Genomic DNA, 14,368 nt, shown 5'->3' on the forward strand with positions numbered 1-14,368 from the left:
AGGGGGCTGTGGGCAGTGTCTGCGATCCCACAGAACCCCCCGCCCCTCGGTAGGGAGCGGTAGAAACCGGTCCGGACCGATTGGGCCAACGGTGGCCAGGACCCCTCTGAGGGGAGGGGGCTGGGGGATGCGTGCGATCCCACAGAGCCCCGCCCCTCAGTGGGAAACGGTATATAAAGCGGGTTCTTGAGAGCGCTGGGCAGTTCGCCTCAAGCCGAAGTCAGAAGCCCGCCTGGAGACAAGACCCTGGACCCCAAGCCACCGACGGCCTTGTAAGGGCCGGGGCTCAGTGCGGTGCTAGTGGCCGGAGGTTAGGACCCTGAGGTTTCCTCGGCCTGATGTCCTTCTGAGAGCCACGTCCTGACGGGCCAGTGGTCAGGGACCCACCGGACCAGCGGTGGGTCAGCCTCCCCTAGATCTAGCCAGCCGGAGGGCTAGAGAAGTCAGAGTGACTAGGTACGATAGCCCGGAGGCTGTACCTCCCCAGGTTGTGGGTGAAAGGGGACACTACCCCTTTGTGTTAGAGATAAAGTGTACCTTGTTATATTATAAAACCGTGTTGCCTCTACGACGACTCCGTCTCCATACAAGAACATTACATATGTACAGATTGCATGCCTACCCAAATTGTTGAAGATTAAATACATATTTTGGTCCATGAGACCTAATTTTAAATTCCTCTCCCCATATTTAATGGAAATGCATTGAGGTTTGTATAAATCCAATCTCCAGTGCAGTGTTTTTGACAGCACAGTACTCTTTCACACTGAGATGTAATCATGTTTAGACTAAATCAAAGCTGTACTTTTTTTACTATGAATAATGCCATTTATTTGTGTCAGAAGAGCCTCATTAAATGTCAAGACTCTTCTTTTCTTCGGAGGATTCTAGCGGTGGGGGATGTTTTGCCAATTCCATTGATGACTGATGGCGATGCGGGAGGAAACTGGAGTATCCAAGAAAGCCCCACTGCATATCTGTTTAGCGTCAGCGACCTGACAAGATCCGGTGCATTCAAAGTGCTTTGCTTTTGGGCAACATTTTAAACGAGCTTTAAAGCAGGAATAACAATTGTGCTATCGAGTCACGGATACTCAAATGCAAATAAATATTGAAATATTCCATGTGTTTTTCAGTTTATTTGGTTAAGAGAGCCCCAATATAGCTCAACATTTGTGCCTGTGGTTGACTCTTGCTTCCTCTCCATGTGTTACCCACAATACGTATCTCTCAACTATCTCACCAGCTGTATTGTTCCACGTCAGAAGTCTGTCCAGGAACGAAATCAACAATGGAGGCCATCTATCTCAATAATAACGTACAGCGTTGCTCAATCCACTGCTAGATGAAGGCCTCCGCATGCTGTGTTGGCCAGGGAATTTTTACGATCATTTTTCATGCTGGTCGGTGCAGGCTCATGAAGGAGGGCCATGATTGGTTCAGGTATTTCAACGGACTAAACTATTTTTTATTTTAGCAAGTAAGGCCCGCTGAGCTATACAGCTCTTTTTCAGAAGCGACCTGCCCACAAATGATAGCTCGCAGAAATGGCTCATCGTGTGGAAATTTATAGCAGCCAAATACTCTCAAAGCAAGAATCTAAATGTGGAGCGAAAAACCGGAGGACCTGGAGAAAACTCCACGCGACCACGGGCAGAGACATGTAAACCCCAAATATACAGCAGGTGTCAAGGTCGGGATCGAACCCACAACCTCCTGTATACTTGGTGAGGTAGTTAACATCTCGCCACGATGGCGCCCAATCACTTCCCGCTGACCTGAATCATGGTCAGGAATTGAACTCAGGTTGTCGCCTGTCCTGGTTTGGTGGTATTGTTTTGACCTTTATTACGGTACAGAATACTTCACAGTCTTAAAAGACCTGGGCTGGCTGAGAAATATGTCTGGGTTAAGTCTGTGGAAAAGGTGTAAATCCTCACGCAACCCATGATGTCAGCAGCAGCAGCAGCGGCAGCGCCAGCAGATCAGTGCTCTGACCTCTGAGCCACGGGACCACCCCGAGAGGTTTTGAATTCTCAAGCAATATCGGGCACAACGTAATATTTCACAGGATAAAAAAAATGTTAAAGAACACCAATTTACTCGAGTGTCATGGGTACGGTATAGAGTCTGTCGGAAATAAGTATAACGGTGTCAATTCTCACAATGCGGAAATTATTCTCTGGTGCAGGGTGGATCAGCTGTAAGCCTGCATTTGTCAGATCCTTGCAAAGATATGCCGACATTGTTTGGTGTTCTGTGTGCTGCAGTCATGGACATTAGTGCAGGATTTGGTAGGAGGTGAAGGGGGTGGTGAGTGTTCGGGACATTTGAGAGCCAGAATGTGTATTTATACTGGAGGAATCCGATGAGCTAATAAGCTCTTTTCACAGATGTCCACACATCACATAGTTGTGTGACAGCTCAGCCAAGCCACGTGCACTGGGTCAATGTGATTTTACACCTCCGGCAAGGGTGTCCTTAGCATGAGTGCATGCCTGTGATAAGGGGTAGGCTTTTATGTGTCTTGATATGGAATTCTTTCATCTATCCGACCTAATCATTGATGACCCACAGCGCATAGTAACATGCATTGACATCGTCCTAAACAAAGATCCCTCTGCTTGAGCAAACCGGTGAGGTAAGTGTTAGCGAAGATGCCTTTCGGAGGCTGCAGGGGACATGCCAGAGTGGCTCAGCACCTCGAGCAACCACGTTTGTCTTGTGAATACCAAGTAGGAATTTAGAGCTGAGAAGACCTAGAAGATGCATTTGAATGCATAAGAATCCATCCTTGGTCGCTGCTGGTACTGAAAGTCTGCATAGCGTAAACCATGGACCGCTATCCACATCCTGGACCTATAAATTGCTGACGCATTGGTGCAAGCACATCGTTATATAAAGAGTGCGTGTGTCGTAGAGTAGGGTACACGCATACTTCTGTATTACATAAATGCTCGCTTTGCAGGAACACGTGAATACTTTAATTTTCACACATAGGGTTTCAGAGCAAATATTGTGGTTCATAATATATATTTGGTTAGGCCACGAAATTAATGATATGACCAAATGTGTGCCGTTAAGACCTGTCACCACGCAACACAGCCAAACAAATGCAATGTTCACTTGTACAAGGGTGTGACATTGCGCCATTTGTTAGTGTTTGAGCTCACCGCCGATAAGTCGTAGGACAAATCTCACGACCCGATACAGCAATTAGATATGGCGAACGTTAAATTTCAAACTACGTCAAACATAATCAGGATGAGGTCCAGGAAGTCAGAAAAAAAAACCAAAACGTCGGAGTGAACCACACGCACACTTACAAAACTAAGTAATAAAACAATGTTACAGGTGTTAATTAGCTGCTATCCATATTATTAAGCACTTAGTGTATGCTTAAGGACCCACATCAATCTACGAGCTATAAATCAGATGGCCACACTTGATTTGCTCAGTTTTTGAAAATATTTCCAGGATTTTACAGAACAATAAACTTGCGGCATGGGTTTTGTTCAGTTTAAATTGTATAAAGCTTTTTCAGCACGTTGAACAAAGATGAAATTATTGTGCAGCGTTGTGTTGCATCACAAAGTAAAGTTTGGCAGTTTTTGAATCGAGCACGAGATTATATATTTTTTGTTTATTTCCTTCGATGACCACAGGCCACAAATGCCTAACATGCCAAGCAGCTGGCAACAGACAGCACGGTTGAAGGTTTAATATTGAATTGAGAGCATGGTCAAAAGAAACTGGGGAAAGAAGACGACGTTCACACCGTGTCATGTAACGCTACCAAGCGCAAAACAAACGGCCTCGTCTGAGGCGTCTAAGCCAAGCATCCACCGTTTAAGCAAAATTTGCTTCATCATCGCCTCCCAGGGTCAATGACAGCCCAGCTACCTTTCTTATCCCAGCTGACTGAGCCATATTGCTTGGTCAGCAATGAGGGCGTTTGACAAGCCATCCACTCGTGTCAATTCAAACATTTAAATTCTTAGATGGGGTGTGTGTGTGTGCAGTCTGTGCATTATACGATCATAAAAAGATGTAGGTTGACCCAATAAACATTTAAACATAACCTCAAGCGTAAACCACCCATATTAAGCAGTCGTGACAAGGCTTCGCCACAGGCTGGTGCTACGTTGGCGATTATGAATTGTGGGATTCATTGAGTGTGCCTAAGGCTACTCTGATCAAATAAACAGTGAAGTGAGATGGCCGGGTGACTCAGAGGTCACAGCACTGAGCTGGTGAAATCTGGGCACACGGCCCATTATTTAACTGGGTTTTCAAGTGTAGAGAGTTGTTGGTGTCAGTCCAGTCACCAATGACCTCACAAAAAAATACTGAAATTGGTTCCACACTTATTTCGCTGAATGCTACCTATGGGAATTAAACGTACAGGTTTGACCATCAGACGAGAAACTATTTTTTTTTATAGCAAGGCAGATAGGAAGGTGCCAATGTGGGTAAAACAAAATTATCATAAGTGCCGTTATGATGAATAAGATAGTTTTATTTGTTTGTGGGGAGACGGCTATAGTATATGAAGGCGACATCCCCTTGTGTGTTCTCTCTCGTGTGGACAAGAGGTAATTGTGTGAGATTTCAGATGTACAAAAGTTCCCCAGATCATTCTCTGACAGTGATAAACTGTTCTCAGAGAGTTTTGATTGGCTTCTTCATCTCGTGATATGATGCTGGTAGCACCACACAAGGGATAGCATTTGGTGAAAAGGTACAAATGTGTCATAATAATAAAACATGGAACTCAAAGAATATTATGGGACGTGGTATTAAACAACAAATGATGTGTACCCTCTATGGGAACTTCCACCTCTCTCTAATGCAGTGCAGTATATGTGGAGGTCGTGCATTATTTTCACTTGTAACTGCATAATGAGACTTGTAAACCAGGCAGAATAAACTACGGGAAAATCCCTACGGCGCACCCGGATTGCAGGAGAATTGCAAGGCTTCTGTGCTTTGAGAATTTGCCGTATTTGTTGGAAGCACTTGTTAAACAGTCACGCATTAGTAATTAAGAGCAGTATTACTTATAGTGATGTGCCCAATGAGATTACAGTAATTCCGTTTAACGTAGCGTTCAAGCAGCATATTACAATTACGGTAATATGGCCCTTACTGTGAATGCCACATCAAGAATATACAATTAAACGAATATGGTAAATGCTCCTCAAAAATTGGATTCTAAATCCAGGTACCACGAATGTGTTATCTGCTAAAAAGTCAAATGTATTTCACTGAAATAGAATATGGCGAGAGTATTAGATAACCTTATGGCGAGTGAAATGTGGAGAGTGGCTTTATAGAAATGTTGCTCTGGCTCTGTAATGTAATATATTATAGAACAAGGCCAGATACAAATTGCCATTTTAGAGGCTACCCACTGACCCAGTAGTGTAACGAGAGTGCGGGCAGGGGGTGCCTTCCTCCCGTGGCCAAAGCTACGAGCTGGGGCCCCCTTGATAACCACCATGAAACGTGTTTTCAACAACAGTGTAAAAGAACAAAAACTAATTTGAAAAAACGCGGTTTACATGACATTTTTACGTAAATGCTGTTATTTACGTTCCACGTTTTATTTTCATTAAATTGGAGCAGTAACGCCTGGCTACCGCAAAATGCGCAAATCGAATTGCTCCTCTCCCCTGAGCTCATAATGTATTTACGCCACTGCACAGACCACACCATCAACACGAACTGGATTAAGCCATATTCGTGGGTTTTTCGGTAAAGTCACGTAGATAGGTTCAAATAAAATAACAAAAATAACAAAAAACTACGACATTTCGATCGCAACACAAGCAATCGTCATCAGGAGAAAAAAGAACGGCAAAGCTGCTAAGCCATTATGTTTTAAAAGGTTTGAAATGGGTGCAGCGCATGGGTCATAAACGAAGTGGGCGGGGCTAGTGATGTTAAAGTGAGAAATTTGCATGTAAATGTAACATTTACATGCAAATGTGCATGTAAATGTAACATTTGCATGCAAATTCCTGCAGTCACGAAAGCTTTAAGTCATGGGTTAAGCCACTCTTCGTACACGCGCAGCACTTTATTTACTCGTTTGGTCTTTGCTAACACATTAAACACACACTTGCTATAACAGTAAACACAAGGTTGTGAGGTCAGATCTCGCCACCAGTGAGGATCTTTTTAAACACGGCCCAGCGGGAGCGCGTTCACAGCTTGATGCAGAGGTTCGCGGTTCGAATCCGGCAGGCCGTCCTCGTTATTACTGTGGGTCAGCTAACCGTAAGAATACCACGCGCCATCTGCTTCACGGTGGACCTTAAAAGTCGTTCAAAACCAAGTAGGCCATTGTGTGCCAGCGTCATGGTCCAAATTTGAGAAATATGCGAAAATTACTAAAATACTCATTTGGGATTATACGTATGAACATTGTTCGCTACTGGCTCACTGTAGCCGTTTGCGAGACATCGCACCGTCGTGATAGTTCTGCACTATCAGAATGGTGCCAAGAAGCAAATGTATTAAATAAAAAAAATGCACATCATCGGGATAAATTGGTAATGCCGAGTCGCTGGCACATAGTGGATGTTCAGCTGGAATCCAGTTGTGCAGCGCTGTGTCAGGATGCTCGACTCGCAATCAGATTGAGAGTCAATTTCCCAGTCAGAGGTTGACTCAGCCCATCATCCCCCCATGGAATTGAGACAATGTCAGAAGTCAACAGTTTCTGTCTTTGGCAGAGCGTGGTCTTCACCGTGGGAATGTTAAAATTTCCACTCCTAACTCAACCCGCAGAGATGAGCACCGACCCATGCTCTACACTCATTTGAGCAGTGAAACGTTTAAACTTTTCACTTTAAAAATAATAATGATGCTATAATAGTACGTTGTAAATGCTTTTGTACGAGTGTTAGTTAATGAAATGTCAATGGCGATGCTAGGCATAAGCAAATTAAGCAAAAGCTCATGACCCCAAAATAACTCATGGGCCCCAGATTCATAACAAATATATATAGGAGTACCCCCAGTTTGAACTCGGCTAATAAACGTAAAATATGCATCATTGTAATAACAGAAGGAAAATCATGTTTATTGAAATCCATCTTATTTATTTCACACATTTGTGACATTGTGAAGTTAAGCAGCTTGTCCGGCATATAATGTCTTTAGTCACGTGACGCACACACACACGCCATTTCTGCTGCGGAACCCCAATGGACTGGAGGAGTCGCCACTAAACAGCGTTCACAAATGAACAGAATTCACAAGTGAAAAAGAGTTTGTTTCGTGTTGAATAATGCACTAACGAGCAACACAAAATCCTGTTGTGACAAAAACAAATGTTTATGAATTCATAAATAATTATCCTCAGCAATGGTTCAAAGGTCTTCAGTCAATAGCAGCTGATCTGTTGTTGGCTGGACAGCCCCGATAAGCCTTCTCAGTCCATACTTTTAACTCGCGATGCTCATAAATAATGCATGCCACACCCCGTAGGGACGTGTGTGGATAATGGAAAAAGAGGCACCTCGAGCTGATCCCCCCCCTCCCCCCGGTGCGAGACACTTGCCGAGTGCTCGATTTTAATGTTTGTCGTAGCTCTGAGGCCACGGCACTCGTGACCTTACACTTTCACTTGCACGATCGGCAAAAATAACCAAAATGTTCCCCTCCGAAACAACGTGGAGGATGCCGGGAGGAGCCAGCGCACGTCGTTGCTCGGCAGTGCAATGACAACATAGCACCTGGCATCATCTATCCACTGCTAGCTCCTGCACGTGAGCTGATTTCATCGTGAGTTTGCCATCTGTACTGCATTTCGCAGGGTTTCCCAAGGTCGTCCTCTTTTAGAGATAGCTGACCAGGGAATTCCATGAGGCATCTCGGGAAAACATGAGATGTCCCGGTTTATTTCAATTGCATGATTTCACGCCACTCCAGATAATGCAGTTATATGTAATTGTCTCCTCTGCTGGTATTGTGAGATATTCTTCTTCCCATTGTGTGTCCCAGTTAGTTGTAGCTCAGAGGTTGAAGCCCCACTCTTCGCTCCACCAGACACTCAAAAGGCATGCGTAACGAGAAAACACAATACACTGAACCCAGAATTTGGGCTCAATTCCCACAGCCTACCAGTAGTTTCTCGAGGGAATTGCCTGAACAGCCACCTGCAATGAAGTGGATGTTACAGATACTGAAACTATGCAACGTTGATTTAACGCTTTCGTGACTGCAGGAATTCATGTTATTTGGGTCTTTCGGTAAAGCCACGTAGATAGAAAAAAAAATATCATGACGTTTCGATCGCAACGTAAGCAATCGTCATCAGGTGAAAAAAGATAGCGAGATATCTGCTAAGGCAGGATGTTATAAAGGTTTGAGATGGGTGTAGCCCAAGGGTCATAAGCGAAGTGGGCGGGGCTAGTGATGAAATTTGCATGTAAATGTAAGATCGGAGAGAGCTAGGCAACCTCCACCACAACGAAGCTACGGAGGTGGCCCTTGTATTGTGAGAGATTAGCATGTCAATGTAAGATCGCAGAGCCTCCGCCACATCGAGGAAAACGAGCAACGGTGGCTGCGTTAGTGAGACATTTAACCTGTTAATCTAAAGGCATTCAACCTGTTAATGTAACACGCATGTGTATAAATAGCACAGTAATTAATAATGCATCTTATTTGTAACAAAAAAATAATGGTTGGTTATTATATTCTTGGTTCTTTCGGTAAAGTCACGTAGAAGGAAAATAATAAAATAATAAAAATTAAACAATAGAAATTCTCACGACGTTTCGGCCACAACGCAAGCAGCCGCATGGTAAGCCGTTTGCACATTACGCAAATGTACGATGCATTCCTCACGTGGAATGGCATAAACATTGTCATTAGAATCATTACTTGACCCATTCGCATTGGTTCCCTTCAAAAAGCAAAGCAGTCATGACTTGTATTGGAATTAATAAATGGCATGCACACAGACAATTCAAACCTTGAACTGATGGCAGTGCCCACCGGGACCACATATTCTTTCTACCTTTTCATATGCCCAACTATGTGACACTCAAACGAAATACCAATCCTGAACACGCGATACGGATGCTGCAATAAAACCACAGCTTCACAATGAGCAGAGTCTGAAAATACATTATTTAGAGGGTCCGAACTAAAACGCGTGACGCAGAGCGAGACTTGTTCCCAAACTCGACCGTTAGATCATCGAATGTGCATGTTGGTGAGTAACACTGACAACTCCGAGCCAGACATTAAATCGAGTGAATGCACTTGCATGGCTGTTATCAATAACGACGTGTTAAGGAGAAGGGGCACAAGGAAACCTGAACAGAAAATGTTCTTTGTGTCATAACACAAGGCGCTGTATCGAGATGCTGAAAAAAATATCAGAATAAGAATGTATAATGGAGGAATGTGACGAGCTATAAAACTCTTTTAAACAGATGTCCAGTAGGAGTGGGTCAACAAGTGGCAACATCAAACAATATGAAAACACGATAGGAGTGCAAAGTATAGGAAAGGTAAGCAAATCACTAAACTACATATATCTGTGGTTATTTTACCAGCTAGAGGCCACTGAGCTATTAGCTTCTTTTTCAGAAGTGCCCTGGCCACAAATGAGTGCTCAACGAAGTGGCTTATCACATGAACATTTATAGCAGCCAAATAATGAAAATAGTCTAAACGCATGTTTATACATGTGGAAGGAGAAAATTGAGGACACGGATAACAAAAAATCGACGCGATCACAGGGAGAACATGCAAACTCCAGGGTCAGGATCAAACCCACAACCTCCTGCATATCAGGCGAGGTAGTTTAACATCACGCCACCCTGGTGTTTTGAAGCCTCTTGTTACTTGCGCGTTGCACGATGACCTACCTCTCAATGAAGACAGGAACGTTCATGTTGTGTGCATAGAGGTTGAAAAGACCCACGATGCCTGTGTGCCTAACAAGTTCGTAGAGTAATTCTAATAGGGTATGTGAATATATGTGTGTATAAGCACTTTTTTGTATCAGCACACTACAAAGAGAAGCAGAATAATAAGAAAATGTAGATATAATGAACATGCTGCTACCAGCAGCAGCAGCAGCAAGCAGCAGCAACAACGACAATTGAGTAAAAGTCACCAAATTTCCTGCTTGGAGTTTTGTTTGTTTCCACAGAAAAGCATTCATCAGCATTGAGGTCCTTCAATCTGTCACCACTGGTAAATGGCTGGAAGTACCCCTGGCCATTTTCGTTTATGTCCGTGTGTGCGTGCACGTGATGGAGCTAAGGAAAATAAAATCCAAAGCTACGGCACACTAAAATGTGGCAGTTTTACGGCTGGCCACATTTAAAATCACTGTTAAACAATAGTGCTGTACAAGGCTCGTTTTATTGTCCTTCGGAATAAACTTTTTTTTAAATTGTAGTCTTTTTTTTCGTCACAAATGTCAGCGCTTCGAGGCACTGCTTTTCTTGCGCGTAGCTCGAATGCAAAATGCATAAGTGAATAAATAATACACCTTGATACTTGGCACGACAAGGATATTTCATAGTGCCCGGATGAAGTGTAAACTGTGCTGACAGAAGTAGTACTGCAAATCAAGACAGAACGACACAGGTTGGCTTAAGCCTTATTAGGTTGAAAACTATATGAATGTTTGTGTCTTACTTGTGTAGTAATTACTCAGGAGGCTTGACGACGGGATCGGAGGCACACTTATTTATTAACACAACTTGTATACAGTTAGCGAGTATACACAGGACCTAAGGGGTAACGTCCCCTTACTCGGCTAACAGGGAGACACAACATCTAAGCCCCGCTAACCTAAGCCCAAGTCCTCCACTAGGGAGCTAGGGGAGGCTACCTGTCCCAGCCCTGGTCAAGCTGGGATCCGACCCCCTGAGTTCCCAGACCTGCTCGTCAGTCTGGGCTCTCGGGGCCACGCCACCGGCTTGCCCTGGTCGGCCCTGATAAAGACAGCGAGCCAGGGGAGCTCCGGGGCCTATTCTAGCTGGTCTTCCGTCTTCGCTGGTTAAAGCTGATACCTCGACCTCGAGCCCTCCGGCTCACCCCCTCTTATAGTCCGCGGCCCCCCCGGGAGGGGCCCGTGGGGGATGCAGGTGCGGACGTCGGTGTGGCCACCTCCTATGTGTACGGCCCTAACCACGCCCCTTGTGTTTGTTTGCCATCCGCTCCCATACACAATTACACCTCTACATCACCCCCCCCTGTACAGCTCGCAGCCGTCCCCGGCTGCAACAAAACCAGAATAAAGGTGCATGCCTCCCCAAAACCGTGTGTGCCTCGCGTAAATTTAACAAGAACGATAACAGTCATAACAACAACAACAACAGGAACAGGTAGAAGAAGAAAGAGAAAAAAATAACCCGGCGCACCCTCCCGAATAAATACCCCATTCCGCAAACCCAACATATATACACGCGCTCCGGATGCCCCTCCCCCACTGTCCGCAAGGGCCCCCCAACGGCCGACCTCACAATAGTCTGCGCGTTTTGGCGCGCGTTCTCGCGGCGGGCCCGTCACAAGGGCTCGACCCGGCACGCTCAGTGGTGGTTGGTGACGGTCCGGGTGCAAGAGAGTCTGGCGTCGCTGCCGAGTGACCCCCGACCCCTCCGGGAGGGGTTGGCGGGCGTGGACCCGTCACTCCTGTTGCACCTGGAGATGGAACAGTTGATGTCATGTTAGGCGAGAGCAGCGACGTCGGGGAGTCGGCGGACCCCTCACACGTTTGGCCATGCGTGTGTGTGTGAACCACGGGCCGGCGCAATGAACGGTTTCAACCTTGAGGGGTGCACGTACCACCGACGCCTCCCCCATTTGACGCGAACACATTGCGGCCGTAAGACCTGTACGACCTCCACTGGCCCCCGCCACGGCCGTACCAACTTTGACGAGGTTGCCAGTGGCACCTGGGGACAGTGCAACCATGCCCTGTCCCCTGGTTTCCATTTGAACACATGTACCCGCCCCAGCCGAAGCCTCTCGTTCGCCTTCTGGCGGAGTTCAGAATTTTGCACGGCCGCTTCCCGCGCCTCAGACAATTTGCTGATGTTAAATTTAACGTGTTCGGACAAGGTAGACTTCGCCTGAGGCGCCGAGAGCTTCAGCTGGGTCGTCACAGGGGGGTTAGCCTCGCGGCCATACATTAAAAAGAAAGGGGAAAATCCGGTGGCCGCATGGGGAGCCATCCTGTAGGCCTGCAACACACCGGCTATGCGAAGGTCCCAATCTGTCTGGGATTCGGACACCTGTTGGGACAGCATAGACGTGATGGTCCGATGTAGCCGTTCCACCATCCCGTCAGTTTGAGGGTGATACGGGGAGGTCCGAATTTTCTCCGTACCCAAGAGGTCGCACACCTCGCGGAGGAGTTTTCCCGAAAAATTCTTACCCTGGTCAGTAAGCAGCCGTTCCGGAGCACCTTTGTCGAGGACATAGCCCTGGACAAAGGCCTCCGCGATGGCTGCTGCCGACTGGTTGGCCAGGGGCCAGGCCATAGGCCATCTCGTGAAGTATTCGACCCCTGTCAATAAATACCTATTCCCCCTGGGTGTAGCGGGAAATGGCCCGAGTATGTCTAGCGCAACGAGCTCGTTAACCCGGGAAACCTTTATGGACTGCAGCGGAGGGTTGGACCCCCTAGCTGGTGGCTTTTGCTGCGCGCATTGCGTGCACGACCCCAGGAGATCCCCCACGTCCTTTGCCATGCCCGGCCAGAAGAAATCGAGCTGGAGCGTGGCAAAGGTCTTGTGAACCCCCAAGTGCAGAAGCCGCTCATGAACAGCCCATACCACCTTACCCCTCAATGCTGCAGGCACCACGAGCTGCTGGCGGCGGGTTTTTCCGTCCCAGTGCATTAAAAGACCCTGGAACAACCCCCACGAGTCAATGTTCGCCACCCCCTGCCCAACCCCCCCTGCGCGACGGCGCAGAGCGAGGAGGGAGGTGTCCTCCATTTGGAGGCGTCCCCATTCCGCGACCGACAACCCCAGCAACGAATCCCTCCCTTCTTGCTCGATAGGACCCGAAGCCAAAGGCGCATCGGCGGCGGCCACGAGGACCGAATCGGTGGTGACGTTCGGGGGCCTACAACGCCCCGAACCCAGGAGGCAAGCGCACTCCGAAGTGGGTGGCAACCGTGACAGGGCGTCAGCGTTCGTGTGGCGGACGCCCTTACGATATGTGGTGACAAAGTCGTAGTCCTGGAGAATCTCCAACCATCGAGACAACTGGCCCGATGGTTGTTGAACCCGCAGAGCGTACTGTAGGGCCGCATGATCTGTACGGACGGTGAAACGCCGACCGTACAGATATGGGCGGTACTGCTGAATGAAATAAACAATTGCCAATAATTCCCGACGGGTAACGCAGTAGCGTTGTTCCGCTGGAGACAGTACCCGACTACCGTAAGCCACCACATGCTCTACGCCCCCAATGAGTTGGGACAGCACGCCCCCGATGCCCGTGTTACTTGCATCTGTATCGAGCAAGAAGGGTTGTGAGAAGTCGGGGTAATTCAACGGCGGAGCCCCCACCAGGGCATTCCGGAGGGCGTGAAAAGCAGCCTCCTCCTCCAGCCCCCAATGAAACCTGACTCCCTTGGACGTCAAGGCATGCAATGGTTTCGCGATCGTAGCGAAGTCAGCCACAAACCGTCGATAGTACGACGCGAACCCAATGAAACTCCTGACCTCTCCCACCGAGGTGGGAGTCGGCCAGGAGCTGACGCATTCCGTTTTGGCGGGATCAGTGGATATCCCCGAGCGCCCAACAATGTGACCCAAATACCGCACCGATTCGCGGAGCAAATGGCACTTCTGCGGTTTAAATTTTAAATTGGCAGCCCGCATTTTGAGAAAAACAGCACGCAGCCTCTGGAGGTGTTCCTCGAAGGATTTGCTAAAGACGATGACATCGTCCAAGTAAATTAAACACGAATCCCATTGCAAGCCTGCCAAGACCAGTTCCATTAACCGCTGAAAAGTTGCCGGCGCAGAATGTAAGCCCATCGGCAAGCGGTTAAATTGGAAGAGACCTTGCGGTGTCCGAAAAGCAGTTTTAGGTTTTGATTCGTCATCCAGAGGAAGCTGCCAGAATCCAGATAGTAAATCGAGGGTGGAAAAGAATCGCGCCCCCGCCAAGGCATCGAGCGACTCATCCATTCGAGGAAGCGGGTACGCATCTGCCACAGAAATTTTGTTCAATCGCCGAAAGTCGACACAAAACCGCAGTGAGCCGTCATGTTTTTTCACCAAAACGATCGGTGCGCCCCACGGGCTGTTGGAAGGGGAAATGATATCGGCGGCTAGCATGTCATCAACAGCCGATTTGACATGATCCT

This window comes from Lampetra fluviatilis, chromosome 4 (genome assembly GCF_964198595.1).
Source record: "Lampetra fluviatilis chromosome 4, kcLamFluv1.1, whole genome shotgun sequence".
NCBI lineage: Eukaryota > Metazoa > Chordata > Hyperoartia > Petromyzontiformes > Petromyzontidae > Lampetra > Lampetra fluviatilis.